At 43.3% G+C, this 21282-nt stretch overlaps 1 long non-coding RNA gene across 1 annotated transcript in view; it reads left to right on the top strand.

Moving 5' to 3' along the window:
- LOC136649691 (uncharacterized) overlaps positions 1 to 20962 on the top strand; it is a 300034-nt gene extending 279072 nt beyond the window's left edge. The window contains exon 7 of the long non-coding RNA XR_010794421.1: positions 20873 to 20962. This is a non-coding gene — a long non-coding RNA (uncharacterized lncRNA). The remainder of the gene's footprint in view (positions 1 to 20872) is intronic.
- Positions 20963 to 21282: the final 320 nt, after the last annotated feature.

The following is a 21282-nucleotide window of genomic DNA, read 5'->3' as shown; positions in this document are numbered from 1 at the left end:
CTGACCACGCTGTGGATTCCAGATCTGGTTCTGAATCTTTCAAACCAGCCTCTGCTTGCCTTGAAGACTTCTGGCTTGGCTGAGGTTCCTGGCTCTTGCTGTATGAGGTCTGCGTGCAAGGCCTTGGCCTTCTCACAAATGACAGCCTCAGTCACGGTGTCCCCTGCACGCTGCTTCTCTTCCATCCAGATGAGCAGCAACTTCTCCACCTCCTCCAGAACAGCTGGCCGGTTCTTCACGATCCTGGTGACTCCCTTGGCTGCATCTGTTGCAAGGATCTTCTCCCTCATCTTCAGGATGGTCCCGATGGTGGATGGATTCCTCCTGTACTCCCTGGCGAGGTCTGTCACTCGCATGCCTCCGTCGTGCTTCTGGATGATCTCCTTCTTCATTTCTAGCGTCATCTTTGTCCTCTTCCCGGCCTCTGCAGGAGCAGCCTTCTTGGGACCCATGTCAGCAGTTGCTACGTTTGCAAAAACAAAAGGCAGTGCTTCACATCCGCTTCACGCACACCTTCCCACCCCTGGCCAAACCTGCCTGGGACCAAAAAGTGGCATAACACCCACCCCCACCCCCCAACACAGGAGAACAAATGCACATGGTGAAGCTACGCTCCCTACCTGGCCAAACCTGCCTGGGACCAAAAAGTGGCATAACACCCACCCCCACCCCCCAACACAGGAGAACAAGTGCACATGGTGAAGCTACGCTCCCTACCTGGCCAAACCTGCCTGGGACCAAAAAGTGGCATAACACCCACCCCCACCCCCCAACACAGGAGAACAAATGCACATGGGGAAGCTACTCTCCCTACCTTTCCACTGCTTGAGATGTCCCTGTGAAGAAGCTCCTTAAATCCTGGTCTGGAAAAACGGTTGCAAATGAGTTCCACAGATTCCCCAAACTGCTGGAAAAACTCCCCTAACCTCCCCAAAACAGCAGGCCAAAACTGGCCCCCCAAAACGTCCCTCAAATGCTAGCCACCACTTCCCAAAAGTTATGAAAAGTTCAAAGAAACTTACCTTAACTGCTGGTAGTAGGTTCCCCAAGGATTTGGTGAACTGCTCAGAACTGCTCAGAACAGTTGACCAAAGACAGGGTTAAGAACATAAGAACATAAGAACAGCCCCACTGGATCAGGCCATAGGCCCATCTAGTCCAGCTTCCTGTATCTCACAGCAGCCCACCAAATGCCCCAGGGAGCACACCAGATAACAAGAGACCTCATCCTGGTGCTCTCCCCTACATCTGGCATTCTGACTTAACCCATTCCTAAAATCAGGAGGTTGCGCATACACATCATGGCTTGTACCCCATAATGGATTTTTCCTCCAGAAACTCGTCCAATCCCCTTTTAAAGGCATCTAGGCTAGACGCCAGCACCACATCCTGTGGCAAGGAGTTCCACAGACCGACCACGCGCTGAGTAAAGAAATATTTTCTTTTGTATGTCCTAACCCGCCCAACACTCAATTTTAGTGGATGTCCCCTGGTTCTGGTATTATGTGAGAGTGTAAAGAGCATCTCCCTATCCACTCTGTCCATCCCCTGCATAATTTTGTATGTCTCAATCATGTCCCCCCTCAAGCGTCTCTTTTCTAGGCTGAAGAGGCCCAAACGCCGTAGCCTTTCCTCATAAGGAAGGTGCCCCAGCCCCGTAATCATCTTAGTCGCTCTCTTTTCCACCTTTTCCATTTCCACTATGTCTTTTTTGAGATGCGGCGACCAGAACTGGACACAATACTCCAGGTGTGGCCTTACCATCGATTTGTACAACGGCATTATAATACTAACCGTTTTGTTCTCAATACCCTTCCTAATGATCCCAAGCATAGAATTGGCCTTCTTCACTGCCACCGCACATTGGGTCGACACTTTCATCGACCTGTCCACCACCACCCCAAGATCTCTCTCCTGATCTGTCACAGACAGCTCAGAACCCATCAGCCTATATCGAAAGTTTTGATTTTTTGCCCCAATGTGCATGACTTTACACTTACTGACATTGAAGCGCATCTGCCATTTTGCTGCCCATTCTGCCAGTCTGGAGAGATCCTTCTGGAGCTCCTCACAATCACTTCTGGTCTTTACCACTCGGAAAAGTTTGGTGTCGTCTGCAAACTTAGCCACTTCACTGCTCAACCCTGTCTCCAGGTCATTTATGAAGAGGTTGAAAAGCACCGGTCCCAGGACAGATCCTTGGGGCACACCGCTTTTCACCTCTCTCCATTGTGAAAATTGCCCATTGACACCCACTCTCTGCTTCCTGGACTCCAACTAGTTCTCAATCCAGGAGAGGACCTGTCCTCTAATTCCCTGACTGTGGAGTTTTTTCAGTAGCCTTTGGTGAGGGACCGTGTCAAACGCCTTCTGAAAGTCCAGATATATAATGTCCACGGGTTCTCCCGCATCCACATGCCTGTTGACCTTTTCAAAGAATTCTATAAGGTTTGTGAGGCAAGACTTACCCTTACAGAAGCCATGCTGACTCTCCCTCAGCAAGGCCTGTTCGTCTATGTGGGTTCTCCCACAGCACAGGCCACAGTTGCTCCTGGAAGTCAACCCTGGAACTGCATGTGGAGAAGTGAGCCCAGGCTGCATTGGGGAGGCTTTTTAAACCTCCAGGCACAATGCATCCTGGTTATTAATGGTTGTGCGATTTAAAACAAACCAGGACAATAAAAAAAAATTCGTTATGCGAAGCATAAGTCACAAAAATTCGTTATGCGAGTTACCAAACTTCGCGAACCGCTTTCGTTATGCGGGTTTTTCGCTGCGCAGGGCATTCGTTATGCGAGGTACCACTGTATATCCATTTCAGGTTGCCTCATAGTTGGGCTGCCCCTGCCTAAACCAGAACTGAAAGAACGAGAAAGTCTTAACCCGTGTGCTCACTTTTGTGTTCTGTTCTATAATCGTGTTGACAAGACCAAAAACCTGGTCAACCCATTGAAAAAGAAAATTATACCCTTAAAAGACAAGATGGGTATTCTTTTTTGTCACTATCCACTTCTCCCACATATGTCTGAGGGTGGACTCACTCTCACACTCACTCTCTTACTCTCTCACTCTCACACTCACTCTCTTACTCTCTCACTCACTCACTCCTGCCCCCAGGCAACTAAAAAAAAACAAAACAGGAAGTTACATTATGTAAAAATCTTCCCCATGTGTCCTGAGGGAGAAACAATCATTACATCTTGGATGTATAAAAACAGTAACATCCTTAGCATGGAAGTCCTCTGGTGGAGGGCCAGACCTCTGGAAAGCAAAGGATGCATCTACTGAGTATAAGAGAGTATAGATTATCATGGCTGATAAAGGTACATTCTGATGCTGTCATTGCAAATCTCATCTCAATGTTGTTGTGGTCATCCTTCTCCTCCTCCTCACCAAATCACCATGAAGAGACGTATGGTACATATGAACGTTCTTTTAAATCAGAATGAGATGAGCTATTCACATGTCAGGCATATACACAAAATTGTAATATAAACTGCCTCTTTTTGTATCTGTTAATTATATAGCACAGTGGTTCTCAAACTAGGGCGTCATGATGCCCCAGTCAGAGAGCCCTGACCTCTGCCTGCTTTAGGGGAGCAGAGGGGGGAAGGCAGCGATGCGACCCACTGGATCATGCCATTTTGGAGGGTTGCAGGGGCTTGCTGCCACTTACCAAAGCCTGCAGCAGCCTCCTGGAGGTGTGTGAGGAGCCCCTGAGCCAGCCTCTGCAGGGCTCCTCATGCTGCAGTCAGTAAAAATTGCAATTGCAACCACTTCCGGTTTTGCGAACACAAATTCGCAATTTTGAGGGTCAAAATCACTCGCGTGGTGAACTCTGCAGATGCTGGCTCAGGGGCTCCCCACATTTTCCGGGAGGCTGCTGCAGGCTCTGGTAAGTGGCAGCAAGCCCCTGCACCTCCCAAAGCGGTGCGATCTAGTGGATTGCATCACTGCCTTCCCCCGTGCCCGCATGCACTTACTCAACCCTGATTGTTTGAGAACTGCTGGTGTAGATCAATAGAAAACAAAATATTGGCTTATTCTGCAACTTCTTTGTGGTGTCTGCTGCCAAATATACTTTGATTGTACTTAATGAGATCTTCATCAGATTATTGTCTGTCTGGCATAGTGAATGTTCATGACATTGAAGGAATGTTATGCGTTATCCAATCAGAAGCTATTTTATTCCAAAAGGTTATCTGCTGTGCAGATTACTAAAATTTTTGACCTTCTAAACAGGAATATATCAACATAACCTTGGATAAGTGCAGAATTTATGCAATGACTAATTAAGCCATTGTATCTATATCTCTTCCAATTTCATATACTGGGCATCTTCAAAGGGAAGGGCATCTTCAAAGGGACTGGGCATCTTTAAAGGGAAGCAAAGAGGAGTTGAATCTAGTTGACTTTATGGTCCAATTTTATTTGAGTGCTGTGGCTATGGTGCACGAATGCTGGCACACCATCCATCATAAACCTGTCCTGGCCTCCCTGTCACTGAACATTCCCCCAAACCGCCCATGATCCATCCCCACTGGCATCTTACCTGCTCCGATGCAGGCTGGCTCAATATGTGGCAGATGCACAGAGCCTCTGGATGTTCTCACCAGTGGCTTTGCCACAAACCCACAACTTTGTGGCTTGTGCCACCAGTGGCTTGTGCCACAAACCTACACAACTACAGGAGAAATCACACATGTGCACCATTTGGTCAGGAAATTAAGCATGTTGGAAACACACGAAGTTTGTCTCTGCTCTCTCACCATGTATGCACATACAGGTAGACAGATGGCCTGAGTATTTATATATACAGTGGAGGAAGAAGTCCAAGCAAATAACATTGAGACTAAGAATGATTGAAACAAGATGAAATCATCCTGATACAGCAGTGTTTCTCGAACTCTGGGTCAGGACCCACTAGGTGGGTCACAAGCCAATTTTGGGCAGGTCCCCATTCATTTCAGTTTTTTATTTTTAATATATTAGACTTGATGCTCCTGTGGTATGTGACTGCATTTGGGGAAATGTTACAGACCTGTCCTTTTAACAAACTACTATGTATGTTCTTTTAACAATGATAGTGAATGGGACTTGCTCCTGGGTAAGTATGGGTAGGATTGCAGCCTAGGATTGTAAAAAATTTTCCTGCTTGATGATATCACTTCCGGTCATGGCATCACTTCTGGTGGGTCCAGGCAGATTCTCATTCTCAAAAGTGGGTCCCGGTGCTCAATGTGTGAGAACCACTGTGATACAGTATAAGATAGCTAAAACAACTTTATATCTGGGGGTGTGCTTTGAATTTGTTATTTCTGATTTGTCTCTAATCCAACATTGTTTTTTACCCTCACAGCTATATAAAGGCATTTAAACCAGAATTCTCCACTTGTGTGCCATGCAATTTTGAGTATTTTATTGTAAACTTCTTTAGAGAACTCAGATTGGGTTATAAATGGGATATACCTCTTGTATAAAATAAATAGTTTCAATGATGGACACTTTCAGCCATAAAAGCGTATCTTCCAAAAGCTTTTTTCTGTGTTTACCTGGGGTTGCAGGGAGAAAAACCACTGTGAGACATGTCAGTGTGCAAAGAGATTTTATCTACATTCTTATCCTGACCTTAAGGGAGGGGGGAGAAGTGGATGAAACTGACGGTGGCTCCTCACACTGGGTGGGGGGAACTTTGCTGCCTTTCTTCTTCAAATATGTATTCTCTTGAGCAGATGTTACTTTCTATGTGATGCAATTTTTGACATTAAAGAAGGCAATGTTTCTGCTATACGGAAATGTACTAAAAACATACTGATTGGAATGAGCTTGTCCTGTTGTGCCAAAACTCATGTGAGAAAAAGAGAGTGTACTTTTTCCATGGCCAAGACGATCTGCATATTTGTCATTATGATGCATGGTGCTTATGATTGCCGTCTCCTAGCTGTGATTTCTAAGTCTTGGCTGATGATTAATTCTGTGGCTCAGACAATTGCAAATGGCCTTTGCTCCAGTCACATAAATTTTGCACATCTCTAATAGCAGTGGCATGCATTATAATGTGGTACATAGATGGGGGTGGTTTGTAACTGGGACAAGGATGGGAAATGGAAAACAGCAGCTCTGAATAGCAGCAAGGGCAGGGGCCTGATAGCTCAGCCCAGATGTTCTGGTGGCTGCTGGCTTCTCAGGGCAAGCCTGATGTAAGCAGCCCCGCAGGGAAAGGTTGCTTTTCCTGATCATCAATCTCTTCAGAATTTAATCTCATCAATCTCTGAGAATTTTACTTATGGATGGCATTATATTACAACAATGTCTTACTTTACATTATACTTGTGGTTTGTGGTCCAAAGGAGGATTCAGAGCTGAGGCTAAGGAGAGGTGAGATGAATCCCAAGGGCATTTGTCTGCACTTTCTTGAGTCTGTGTGAATCCAGCATGCTAGTGAGCTCATTAAATTTTCAAGCATGTGTCCTCTTCAGATTTACTCCACCAAGCAGTGAATTCATGTGGGAATGGGACAGAAGAGCCCGTCTTGTCCATTTGTTTGCCATCTGCTGTGTTGTGAAAGCTCTTAGGGACCCCATGTGCTAGAATTCTTGGCGAGCCTTTCCCTTGGCAAGGGTCACAAGTGGAAACTTTTTCAGCACTGCAGTCACTTGGCCAAGCCAGGCCAGGCCAGAGGCTGGAGATAATTAAGGGTTGTAGTCAGCAGTGGGTGCTTCTGCTCTTGAAGATGATTGTCATTTACATAAGCCTGGAAATTGACACTGGGTTATTAAAGTTGTCACCCTGCTGAGAAGTCTGAGGTTCCTCTTTGGCATAGGGTGCTCGCCACTTCTGGAAGCTGCTTTGTACATTATCGGGTCTGGTCAAAGGATTTACTGCTGTGTATGCCTGTGAGTGGAAATTGCTGCCAGTCCCAGTGTGCATTTGCACTCACTCACTTGATGCAGACATTCTTTTATACATACACATGTAAGATATTTACGTGTAAAGTGCATCACTTCTAAGAGGCAAAACCCAGCAAGAACTGAACGCTTCCCAGGGTACCTGCTTTGCAGGCCCTCTGTCAACTTTGGCTGGACAGAGACCATGGGTGGCTGTAAGAGTCGTATCCTGTATCCCATGTTTGTCCTAAAGGAAGTTCATCAAGTCCAGAGGATGGATTGTTTCTTTTATTTTCTTTCGTTTTATTAGAAGCGAGGGGAGGGCAGAAGGCGGATTTTGGTACAAACTCGAATATTCAGACCAGGAAGTGACTCTGCTCTGACTCCTGTCACTGTTCTCCCTTTTGTGCAAGTCTTATTTACTGTCAGCTGGTTTGTCAGACACAGAACATGGTTGATTCTCGTGAGCCAATCCCTGACTCATCTGCAGTAAACTTGCTGTGGCTGTCTGTCGGTGTTTTGTTTTGTTTTGAACAGATGATAAGGTCATCAGAGGAAGCATTTGGTGGGAGCTTTCACAATTGTCTTTAGTCAGGCTACTGTATGCCGTGTTCTCTTGATTGACTTTAGCAGGAAAAGAATGATGACAATGAAAACCTCAAGTTGTCTGAGGATAGACAGGCTGTCCTCAGTTATATACAGGCCTGGTGAATTTGTTGCATCATAAATTTTTATCTGAAAGACTGGCAAACTAGAACAGTGGTGGAGTATATTTTCAAAGAAGCGCATTTATTGTGCCTGTGTATAAAAGGCTGTTTTTATTCTGTAAATCCTTTGCTCCACATTGCAAATCTTTAATGCGTTTTCAGGCATGCTAGAAAATTTTCTAACATGCATGAAAGGCTTGTGCATTTTGTTACAGCAGGATTGTTCTGTAACATCTATAATCTTAAAATGAAAGTAACCTGCTTTGAAGGACTGGCCTCAGGAATATTTGTTTATTATATTTTATCCCATTTTTTTCAACTTATATGGTCCATAAAGAAGCTTATGAGAATTTTAAAAAACCTACCACTGCTACATCACGGTGAATAACCACTAAAAAAAAAATTAAAACAGTAAAGCTGGAAAGTCTAACGGAAGCACCAGCAGTTAACGCAATTTCATGATTCAATTGACCCCCCCCCCCCAAAGCTACTGGCATAAACTAATTGGATTCAGAATGAGAGTGCAACTGTATATTCTCACCACTAACTGTAAGAAGGCTAATGTGTTGTAGTGATGTTTCCTTCTCTGATATGAGTGGCTGAAAATGAAGCTCACTGTTTTGAGACATCTTTGGTGTTAATGGCTCCATGCTTATCTTCGCTCACGTTAGGAATTAGGAATGTTTGGGAAGGCATTAAGATTGCTGCTTGAGGGATGCAGTGAATGGGCTGGTGGGCACCCCAGGTGCTGAAGAAGATAACTGGAGTTCATCAGTTATCTGAACCTGAGCCCTTGTGTAAGAGCAGCATATATATGCATAATAAATATATATATTAAAAATAGTTGCTTATGCACATGCCAGGGAATAACACATTTGCCATGTGCAAGGTGAAGCCTGGGATCAAAAAGGTGCAGCTTTTCAGAGCAATGGTGTGAGCTGGAATTTAACCCATTTCTGCCCATCCCACAGGTGCACACATTTGATCCCTGTTGTGTATATGCAACGTTGGGCAGAATGGCTTAATTACACATGGATTGATTAATGGATTAATTACACATGGATTACACACAGGCAAATATTTCAGTTGGAAATCCCATTGCTGTCTTGGCCTCAGGATAAGCAAGACCCATGGACAACTGAGGTGAGGAAGTTACTACTCTTGTAAACAAAACAATAATGGATTGCACGAGTAATTAGACAAGGGGCAGGGGCACCCAATCTCTTGTACTGCACAGCTTTAAAGGGGAATTCCTGTAATGTACCCTGTGTGAAGCTGTCCTGGATGGCAATTTGAAAGCTTCTGCTGGGCCAGAATATGACTGCTCCCGTCCTAGTGGGACTGGGTCCCCAGTACCATACCAGTACATAGCAGGACTTCCTCCCATTGTATGCCAGGCTTAACTGAAGCCACTGGTTTTAACATAAACGTTCAAAGTAACTTGTCCTGCATCCTGCAGGGAATGCCTCTTCCCCAAGTCCCATTTTGATCTCCAAGAGAAATCGTGAGCACATTTGTGTGACATGCTATAACAACCAAGCCATACAGAGGAGTATGCTTGGTGATTGCTTCCAGCTCCCTTCTGGAAGTCTGCTAAAGCCTGATGAACCTGATCACCTTCCAAATGCCATGGAAACTTTTCTTCTATTTGGCAAGCATGTTGTTGCCAGGGGCAATAGCACATTTTAAGTGTGTGGATATATTATTAAAGATTGATACTTTGTTAGAGTTTAAACCTCTGTGGATAGTGTGAGAGAAAAGTTTTTATTTAAATGCAGTATAAATTAATGTGAGCTGGCATTCTTGTGTCCTGGTTTAATCATTATACGCATAATTTGTAGAATTGAAGGAGCGTTTGTACTTCTGCTGATAAATGGCCATGTCTTTCTTTGGGAGACCTCTCTCCTATTTGGAGAACTACTGCTCAGCAGAATATGTTGCAACCCCAACGTCTTCCTTCCTTCTCCTCCTCCAGCTAGCACTGTCACTGAGATTTGTCATAAAAAACATGTTTCCGAATAAACTGTGGATTCAAGAGTGTGAGTCTCAGCACTTGTTGAAGATGCTGCTCTCTGATTGCCAATGCTGTATTAGCTGCTGAAGAAAGTCCTCCTCCTCAAAAGCCTATTTAGAACATTACCATCTGGGCCTTAGGGGGCTGAAATGTGGAAGAATTTCTTGATCACTAATGCTAAAATATTTATATGAGCACAGCAACAACACCATGTTTTAGCATCTGTGCAGTATGAAATTGAATGCGGCTGCCATTAAATACTACAGCAAGTCACAATAGCAATTAGCAACTTAACCCCAAATTGAATTATTTTATTCTTTTGTATTGGATCCCACCCAAGGAACTCAGTGTGGCATGTGTTGGGCTCATTCAATTTCTCCTCACAGCAACCTTGTGAGGTAGGGTAGGCTGAAAGATAGTGAATGTTAGCCAGGTCACTCCGTGAGATTCATGGCTGAGCAAATAGAAATTCAGAATATTTTAAAGAGAAAATTCTGTGCCAGTCTGTGCAAGAGTTTAACTGACTCCAGAAATATCCACGTATTTGTATAGCACAGAGGAAGATAGTGAGGAAGATAGTTAGTAATGCATTCAGTCATTGCATTACATCTCCATTTAAATATATTTTATCTTTTGTGGTGCCTTTTTTTCCAACAGATAATTTAAAATTGCTCTCTGTGGGGATGTTCTCAGTGTCGATCTGCCTATCAATCTTTCTATCTGAATGCAGAAATATTTGATTAGTGTGTTTCAAGCAATAAAGATGTCTACAGCAGTGTCACAGTGATTGATACTAATTCTAAGTCTTTATGTGGCTCCTCCAGTTTGGCTACTTCCCCTGTAGATCACAATTTTATCATTAAAACAATGCCCTGCTGTCCACAGACTAGGTCATAAATTGTGGCCTATCTTTTTTTAATGATTCTGTATCTAGTGGTAAGAATCCCAGAAACCTTCATTATCTTTGCTTGGAGTGACTGCCATAGTAAGAGTGTCATGGATTTATGAGGCCCAGCCAACACTGCTTGGGATCACATCTGAGGTTATCTTGATAGCGCTTCTGGTTGCATTAGACTAAGCAGGGTTCATTAGGCAGTTGCCAAATGACAACTCTCAGTTATTCACATCTTCTTTCACAATATTACTGTGTAAACTGAAACAACAACTGAAGGTGCATGATGTGCCATTCCCTCACTCACAAAGTTCTGGAAACTTCCAAGGTTGGCTCTGCACATGCACAAAACTCCAGTAGGTGTGTCTGCACAGATGACCACTTCAGGAACAATAGTTACAGTCAAGCAACTTGTCCTTCCAAAACATTCAGAAAACCAAACATTGAGATAAGCAGCAATGATATTTACATAGGATTACATTGCTCTTATTAGTCATTTATGAAGCACTTTCTTAGCATGCCAAGTGATTTACAGGTCTTATCTGCTCCTTTCTCACAGCAGCCTTATGAAGAAGACCATTATTATTCCTGTTTTTACAGATGGGGTGCTGAGTTTGAGAGATAGTGACTTGCCCAAAGCCACCCAGGGAGTCCATTGCTGAGCTAGGATTTGAAATTGAGTTTCTCAGGTTCATTTTCAAAGCTCAGTCTGCTGGATTATGCTGACAGGCCCCAGGGCACAAAATGAATTCAGGTTATTAGTTTTGAAAACCTGAGGTTCATATTTAAGAGAGCTGCGGCATGTTTTGACACACATGTCTGCACTCTCCCACTTCCGCAGTGCTTCTATTTTTAATGCCCTAAATATTGATCATTGTTTGTCTGCCCTGTTAGTTCACTGGCCTAGTCATTCTTCCCTCCTCATGCTGTATATACATCTAAAAGAGCAAGGTATGAAACACACAGTATGAAAATGCAGGAATAATTTAGGAGGAGAAAATAGAAAGTTATTTTCTGTTGAATACAGAAAATTTGTCCATCTAGCTCACTATTGTCTACACTGCCTTGCAGTAGCACTCCAAGCTTTCTGACAGGGATCTTGGCCCGGCCCTGTCTGGAGATATGTCTGTCCAAATCTGTGACCACTGATTTGTGGGCCTGTCCCTAAGCAACAGCCACATCCCCAGGTTTCCCCTTAAACTTCCTCCCATTGTTTTAACTCTGGGATACAGAGCTATAACTTCCATCACTGCAGCTTTGCCTTCCATAGATAATTATATCAGAGCGTTCTTGGCAGTTCTTGGGCAGTTTCTTTTAACATAAGTGCTGAAATAGTTGTCCAGAGACATCAAGATGGTTAATGCATTGTGAATTGGCCCTAGTTTGTATAGTCAGACAATCACAAAAGTGGTGGTCTTACATGAGCAGGAGACAATTTTGGAAAAACATTCATGAAGCTGCTACTTCTGTGAAAAGGAATTTCCTAATTAAAGCTCATCCTGATGAAGGGAGTTGCCATGTGGTGTTCCTTGAGCACTTTTGTCTGACGTTGCACTTCTAGTGTTGATATACCATTCAGTGGGCCACTAAAGACACAAGTTATAGCTGGTGCATAGCATATTGTGCATTTATTTTGTTTGTTATGCATATTGTGCATGTATTTCATAAATAATTTATTTACCATAAGCTAAATTTGCCAAATAAGGTAAACCTTATTGAGTGATGAACCCTGTACACAATATATTATGCTACAAAGTTCCAATCAGTGCAGATCATGGCCGTGAGCAATTTCAACCTAGGTTGCACCCCACTCAAACTGGTTTGCTGTTTTGCTCTGTAGAAGCATCTGAGAAAAGCTGTTCGTTTTGTAGAAGCAGCTAACCTTGAGCCCAAAACAACAGGAATGCATGCTGCACTTTGCGTACTCACTGGACCTGGGTTCTTTGCATTGTCATAGGTCATCTGAACCCATCTGCCATTAGTACTATGCTTGTTTAGCTCCTGACTTGACATTTCCCACCCACAAAGATCAGCTGTGCCCTCATCTTGCATTCAAGGTTGGCAGTGCCTAACCCACAGAGAATTCCTGTGTCCGCAAACACTGCATGGCAGGGACTTGATGTGTTGCTTCTCTTGTTGCAGTACTACTGTAATGAGAACCAGTGCTCACATGAGGTTTCCATACCATGTGACTCATGAAAAGATAGGAACCACTTTCACGGCAAGAAGATGGGAGCACAATTTGTTGGATTATCACTGTATCTACTTCTCTAGATTTAACTAGCCTCCCTCTTACCCTCAAATACATGTACAGTATTCAGAATTCTACTTCATTATCACTACAGTTTGTAATGTTCCCAAACGGACTTGCAGGTTCCTTCCCTGTTAGGGTTCAATTAGTTACTTTCTGTTTAGTACAAGCCCTGATTTACTGTTACACTTGAACTATAGAATTATGGATTGGATTGGACTAAGTCATGGCTTCCAGTTCTGGTGTGGTGGACAAGCAGTTGCGTTGCTAGACAGGTGCGGGGGGGGGGTGCAGGCCGCACTGGATGACCTGCCGGGGGGGGGGGTAACGAGCACTGATCAGCAAGCAGATCTTTTAAATTGACTGTGTTCCAGTGCTGCAGAAGCAGTATGCTCGCTCTGGTGTGCGGGTGTCCCTGTTGTTCTGCTCTGCTTGGTGGCCAGTCAACAGGAAGACATGCACCCCAGAGTGAGGAGGGAGTGCACTGCTTATGGGCATTGGAACATGATCAATTTTCTAAAAGCATGTAAGCAGGAAGCCCCCCCCCCATGCCACTTCCCAGCAGCGAGGAGATATCGTAGGTCTAATTTGCACAGTTGTGGACTTGGGCTGCATCGCGGAGGGAACCAGGAAGTGTTGGGAGAAAGGAGGAGCTGCCGGAGTGGAAGAGAAAGAATGGAGGGAGCATCCTGCTTGTGTCCCAGCATTGTAGCTGCTGGAGGAGTAGGCGGGGAAGCAGTTGAGGCAATTGCACTGGCGGGTGGGCGGGCACTGCATGGCAGAAGCCCTCCATGAGAGAAGCTGATGGGGGGGAGAAGGTTGGTCTCACATGGAGGCTGGTGGTAGAAACACTTTTGCACCCAAACCATTTTAATCCCTTGCTGTCCTCTGAAGGAGGTAATGGGGTTCTGGTGGGACACCCGTAGACAAGGAGCTGCTGTGAACCCTGCACAGTGCATGCTCATGCCTTGTGCAGAGACTCTGCTATGGCTTCCTCGCTATGGTTTCCCGCCTTCCTCCTGCACACCTTCCCTCCCGTCACCTTCCTCCTCTGGTGCTGTTTATGCCAAAGGGCTCTCTCTCTCTCTCTCTCCTCTGTACTAGCCTTTCTTTCCTACCCCCACCCCGCATAAGTATCAGAGAGGTGGTAGTGGTATTCTTGGTTTCTTTCCAATGGGGGGGGTTTCTAATGGGGGTGGAGGTGATTGGAAGCTGTCAGCAGCACCTGCCCTGTAAAGGGGAGCTCTTGTTCTGTTTTTGTGGTTGACTTTGTGGACATTTGGAGCTGTTTGTGTTGTGTGTTGCGTTCTGGGGTATATCTCTTCCTCTCGCACTCTTCCTTAACATTCAGACAACCTGTGGCAGTTACGTGTTCTATCAACTTCACACATGTGTGTTTCTGTCCCCCACCCTGCTTAATTCTTTCTCTGGACAAGATGCCTTTTCACTGAAATATAACCATCTTGTAGCCACAGGATTTAGGAATGTGTTTGTGGAAATTTGAGATGGCTCTTTTCTAGGGTGGGTACACAATGACTGCATTTTGAGATGGTTTTCATTTTTGCACACTTTTTCCATCTCCCTGTCTCAAAGGAGAATCTAAGTGATGAATTGATTGTGTTAATCTGGCTGCTAGAGTACAAAATAACAAAATCTCACGATACACTGTGTGAAGAGACAGTTGGAAAGACTGACAGCATGAAATTTGGCTATAGGTTGAGAGCAGATGGAATTAAAATTTTGGTATTTTCAAACAATACCAGCATGTATCAATTGATGCATAATTTCATGCAGAATGTAATGAAACAAACCATGTGGAAATGTCTGTATTCTATCAAAAGTTACAACCAAAAAACCAGCGGGGGCAGGGCGATGGTGCATCACCATGCCCACTGCCCAGGGCATTGCTCCACCCACTTATGGGAGGAGGTCCATCTTGGGGGAGATGCACTGGCCTCCTGCACTGGATGACGCAAACTCTGGTCATGCCACTGAGGACAAGCACAACCCAACAGCAAACTATAGTTCTGCACTAAATATAGTCTAACAAATTGAAACTAAGTGTGTGAGAGTTGGGGGATAGAGTGCTCATGTCTGAGGTTCAGTGCTACAATGCCCAGGCACAGGTTTGGGGTTGCAAGTGAACCAAGATCTTTCCTACTTTAATGCCAAATCAGTTAGGCTGTTGTCTTCAGGCTGTTGCTATCTTAATTGACCTCAGTTCTGGTGTTGTCTTTTATCACTAGAGGTGTTCTTAATTTTTTTAAACAAATTTTGTTTTTTCTCATGGAGGAAAAGTGCAGAAAGCAGTGTTATGAGTTTTATTTTGTTATCACTGAAAAAAAAATCACACCTCTGTCACCCATCTCTTTGCGGAAGAATTCCTATGGTGCTTTTATCCAAGCTCTGTGTCCTATTTGGAAGAGAAACCTATAAACCTTCACAACTTTTTCCACTTTCAGCCATTCTTATTGTCATGCTGAATTTAGCAACAGATTAGTTTGTTTGACCAAAAAACATGGTGGTTCATTCTTTTGCTATTTGATTATTTTGCTTTGTTGTTTTGACAAATTTGTACAAGCTCATGTAGTACATAAGAAGTGTTTTTTTATATGTAAAAACTCAGTCTTTTGTTTAAAACAGTATGTTAAGCCTCCAAGCATTTCTAACACATTCTTCCAACACGCTACTGATTAAAATAAGGTTATTTTAAGTTATACCAAGAATGCAATTAGAGTTTGTGCTAAGAAGTATAGTAATCAATTTTATACAAATTTTAAAAAAAAAAATCTTTCCCCTATATTTAGCTGCCTGGACTGTTTCCTTTCTCACTAATCACACAAGGAAAGCCTAGGGGCTAAAGTGAAACCCTAAGTCAACAATAAATGATCCATTCTATAGCCCTAATAACAATTGATTGTCTTTTGGTATCAAGGAGTTTCGTGAGTGCATGCAAGACAAATACAGGTCCATCCTCCTTGTCCACGGATCCATGGATTTAATTCACTGCGGGTTTGGAACTCCCAGTGGAGGACTGGATCTGAGCTCCCAGACATGACTGAAGGTGTTTTCTGGTTGCACCCAGGAGGCTTTCTGAAGCCTGCAGAGGTCACGTGTGATTTATGAAAACCAGAAGTGCCTTTCCAGCACCTCCAGAGGCTGTGTGTGGCCTCTGCAGGCCTTGGAACACCTCTGGAAATGACTGGAGAACATCTCTGGTTGCATCTGGAGGTAATATTGAACCAACCTGCAGCTTCGCTTATCTTTTTCAGTATCTGCTGGGGGTCCAGGAATGAATCCCCTGTAGATACCAAGATCCAACTGCAGTGCACATAGGCCAGAACAAGTGGTTCTTGTTCTGGCCCAGCACATTTGGCTGTATGGTCAGCTGAACCCACAGTCCAATCCCACAGGTTTATCTAGCCAATCTTCAACTGTGTAGAAAACACCACAGAAGCAGCAAATACTGCAGGCACTCGCCCATAAGTCGACCCCACAGATAAGTTGAGGACAGGTTTTGAGCCAGCAGTCATGGAATTTTCTATGACCCTTGGATAAGTCAGGGGTTAAACTTAGAGGGGTGACTGACTATAGTTTTGTCTGATTTTACCTCAGGCCAGATCCTGAAAAATAACCTACCACTAATTGTTACCTAAGAACTGTAGCCTCTAATTTATTACAAACATAGTAAAAGATCATAAGATACATTTTTATTCTTTTTACATTCTGGTCTTCACCACCTTTTTGTAAACACTATCAGAGTAAGTGCACTGTAAACAACATACCAGTAAATCAGTGGTTCCCAGCTTGGTATTCATGTACTCCCAGGGACACTCAACAGGACCTTTAGGGGTACTTGAAAAAGAATGGCAGAAAAAGGCAGGTCATGCTCCAGAATGCCTTGCAAGGAGCAGCAAGGCAGGAAGGGAGGTAGCTAGTTGACTTTGAAAGCCCCACCAACAGCTAGTTTTTGGTCATCAGTTCATGTATGAACCAGTGATTGAAAACCAGCACAGTAAAAAAGCTGAAACATAATATGGAAAGTGATCAATCACCCAGAATTTCTCAGCACACTTCTGATGCAAAACAGTGCAAAGGCAGAGTCTTCTGTTCCTCAAACAGATAAAAAGAGAAAACACAGTGATGAATACACGAAGTCTGGGTTTTCATAGAGAGGAAATGAGGGCTTGTATTATTACAAACATTTTGCTAATATGAAGGGTACAATTTATTATTGCCAAGGGATATGCAAGTGAAAAAGGTTGGCAACCACTGCAGGAGAACCATGAATCCCCTGCTAATTGGGTAAGAGGCACTTTTTCAAGTGGGTGCTCCTCTTTTATTTAGCAGGGGGAGAATAACTGGCCCACCTCACCCCAGCAGTGTCTGTTCGAGTGGCTGTCTGCTGGTGTTCTTTTTGCATCTTTTTAGATTGTGAGCCCTTTTGGGACAGGGAGCCATTTAGTTATTTGATTTTTCTCTGTAAACCGCTTTGTGAACTTTTAGTTGAAATGCAGTATATAAATACTGTTAATAAAATACTGTTAATTAATCAAATCCAGATTTAAGATGTCTGGTGTGTTAAGCCAGAAGCTCTACATACAACATACAACCCATAACACATAACTGAGTGTGCAATTCAATTCACAGCAGAGAGATGCAGCTGCATATATTTGCAATCCTTTTTACTCAGAAGTAGACCCACTGCTTTCCATGGGTGTTATTCTTAAATAATACTGCATTGAATTGTAGCCTGGGAATTGTTGCTTCAAATGGAAAGGAGATCCCACCCTGGTGATGAAAAAAAAGACCTCTGCCAAATGCAAAGCCTTTGCAAAAGGGAATCGGGTTGCAGCAGCAAAAGGGACCGGAGGGGAATAAAAGGTTAACTTTGGCTGAAACGTCCCAGGAAAGTAACCATAGCAACTAACCAGCTGCCTGCCTAAGCTTAGAGGAGAAAGAACCTGTTCAGAGTTGAAAGGCTCTGCCCTCTGATTGACCCGAAGATAAGGCGAAGTGAGAATTGGGGCTTGATTACTTGGCAAAAATTTCACATACTATACCTGAGTATCTACAGTAGTTGTAAAATGCAGAGAACTAGATATCAAATTCAAAGCTGAACAGAGTATGAGACAAAATGAAGTGAGAAGAATTGGGATTAAACATCAATGCAAGGTCAGGCTGCTTTTCTGAATGGCAGGGCACTGTTCCCAAGGTGCTTTTACTGCTTCTGCCCAGGCTTACTAAAGCAAAGGTTAATATTCTATCTAAGGGAATTCAATCATCGACCAATAACAAAACAGTAAGGCCTAACAGTTGCTAAGAGATTTGAAGAGTTCAAATTAAACCAGTTCTAAATACAGATGCTTTGAGGCAATATAAATATAACAAGTCTAGCTGGGGTGGAAAATTCCTTGTTCTACCAATTGCATACATTGGCCCTGTGCACCATGTATTCTGTCTGTATATGGAACATTTAGACATTATGTCCAACACTTGGGGGGCCTGCTGTGTTTTAATGATGCAGCTTTTAACATATATAATTGGTACTTGCATCTTTTCTCTCCTGGAACTGAGTCATTGTCCATTTACAGTGGACAACAGTATAAACCAATATGTGCAACACTTTTAATAACTGTTTCTGCAGTCTTGGTCAACTGTGATGGACAGAATCATACGTGGAAGTAAGTAACCAAAGAGAAGTGTAAGACTGTCATAGTTCTTTGTTGGTTAAAACCAAGCAGTTCTGCAGCCATAAACAGAGGCATTGTTGTGCAAACAAGACGTGTGTACAAATCTAGAAGTGTTTCATCTTCGCTCTTTATACAGTTATGTTTTTATTTTGTTTTGCAAGTCAAAACTTCTCATCTTTAGTTGAGCTGACAATAGTCACGTTTCTGTGTGTGTGTGTGTAATTGGGTGATTATAGGTCCTCCACATTGCAGATGTGTCATTTTAAGGTCCTCTTTCATCCTACTGAGTTTTTAAAAACTTGTTCAACAATGTATTGTTAGGTTGTAATAGACTATGATACGTTCTGACTAAGTTCATTAAGAAATATGTTCTAAGTAAATTAAGATTCCTCTGTGTTAATTCTGTATTAACTTGGAGGGTTTACAGAATGCCAGATTCACTACCATGTCAAAGTATTTTACTATTTCACATTTAATAAGTGCCAGTAGGGAAAAAGGCTGTTGGGCTATTGGCAAAAGGAGTGAAATAATGCAATTATACCAAAATTGACACTGCTTGCTGTCTCAGGGCACATATGCACTCTAAATCCAAACATGTAAGAAATCAATTCAAAAGAACCTTGGAAATTATAAATAGGAGTGGGATTCCTAAGTTTCCTTTGCTGAGGCCTTTGACAGCCAAATATATTTAAATATAGTTTGCACCTGTCATGTAGGTGCTTCCTTAGACCAGGTGTTCTCAAACTTCTTGGGAGTAAAACTTCATAGATAAGTCTTTGCGGGGAGACACGATCCCCAGGATCATGTTGCTAATAGGGGATGAAGGAGGTGTTTACTCACAGGGAACTGCTGCAAGGTCCAGGAATTGTGGGGCGCACTGTGCAGCTTTCTGCAGTGCTCCTTAAGTCTTAGAATACTGAGAAAAAGCTATCACAAACCACTTCCACAATCCTAGGGATTGTGTCACTGCCTTCCCAGCATGCGTAGGTTTGCAGCTTTTATCAATATAACTGTCCAGTGCTGCTTCTTTTTCACCCAGACATTGCTGTCTTGCTTTTTATGGCTTGTCATCCTCACTAATTAGTAGGATGGATATCCAGCTGTATAGGCCCATTCCTAAGCTATATTACCTTCAGATCACAGATGGGGTGTATATATCTGTTACATGAGCAATTGTTCCTTCATTAAAAACAAACAAACCCACCTCCCTGAACAGAGAAAATTAAATAATTGGGAGAAAGGTAGGCTAATACGCAACTCCCTGATCAACAGGGTTCTATAGGAGTTTTTACATGGAGGAAGATGGTCATGTGGAGGAACACAGTTATGTGAGCCCCACCTATCATTTGAAATGGTACAGTTGAAGAAACAGGTTTATTATCTCACCTGCTATTTGTGAAAACTAGCCCTGAGACTGAGGAGCTAGCACTAAAATGATAGGGACAAGTTTCTTATCACATCTTGACCACTGCTGTTGTCTTCAAAGGGAGGATTTTGTCTCTTCTATTACAGTGGGCTGTCCTTATTCATGGGGTCAGCATCAGTGGATCCATAGATGCCGAGCCCACGGCTGGAGGGCCTCAGAGGACCTCCCAGACGCAACTGGAAGTGGCTTTCAGTCACTTCTGAGAGATGCTCTGAGCTGTGGGGAGGTCGTGTCTGGCCTCCGAAGGGCCAGGTGTGACCCCCAGGTAAGTTGTGGCACCACACCAGCTCCCCCCAATTTAATTATCTGTGGATTTCGGTATCTGTGGGGGGGGGGGGAATCTTGGAACAGATCCTCTGTGAATACTGAGGGCTCACTGTATTTTTCTTTTCCAGAGTTTGTATTAACATGACATTGCTTAGTTAGAGAACTCAGTGGATATTTGTCCAAATTCTGCTGAAATGTTTATAATTTCCAGATCTTTAACCTTTCCTGCTAAGGATTCACAGCATAGTTGTGTTTCTAGAACTACTCAACTTTTAATGATCTGGCTTCACTGCAAACAAGAAGCAGAACTGGATTTTTTGCTGATGGTCACCTGGATTTTTAGCCACTTTTTCTGGATTTGGCTTTTGTTTATTACAGTTCAGTCCTTTTCCAGTTGTGACAGTTGGATGCCTGCCATGCACTATTTGTTTACAGTAACAAGCATGGAAACACTGACGTCCCGGCTGCACTCCCAAAGTCTAAGGTGAAGCGTCTGGCAGGTGTGAACAAACATAGCTCTTCCATTTGAACCTGTGTAATGTGTTCCATGCAGGGCCCCAGTCCTAAACTAACAAAGGAAAATTGGACGGTTGCCCAAGATAAAATATTAACACTTTGTTAGGGCTCTGGCTTGGTTAAACTGCTAAGTTAGTGCATCAAATGTGGTAGCATCACTTGTGTGTCAGTATTGTGTAATGTGTCAGTGTGTAATTTTTGTGTTACTTTTTTCTGCAGGAGCAATCAGAATTTAGCAAGCAGGCAGAGAGTTATGGGATTCCTGTGGACATCAGATCTCAAGGCCTATGAAGCCTGCTCTTCACAGTTCTTCTTTTTAGGTTTGTAAAATATTTGTTATAGAGCTGGATGTTTTTATACACCGTGGTTTAAGGACATGGCTGATAATTCAAGATTTTCAATGTTTAAGCACAAAAGGGACTCACCTCGTCTAAGGAGGCCAACAATAATTCTCCTCATAGCTGTGTGTGTTGTTCAGTTTCCTGCATTGCTACTATGCTTGCATCCCTGCCATGTAAAATATGGAAAACCTGTGCTGTCTTTCAGCTCCCAGCCCCATATTTCCAAAAGTGTGAGATAAACAGCTCAATTTGCTTTCATGTCCAAAGCCTGCTGTCTTTATACCGGCT

This window comes from Tiliqua scincoides, chromosome 4 (assembly GCF_035046505.1).
Source record: "Tiliqua scincoides isolate rTilSci1 chromosome 4, rTilSci1.hap2, whole genome shotgun sequence".
NCBI lineage: Eukaryota > Metazoa > Chordata > Lepidosauria > Squamata > Scincidae > Tiliqua > Tiliqua scincoides.
This window is presented reverse-complemented; position numbering and strand designations above follow the sequence as displayed.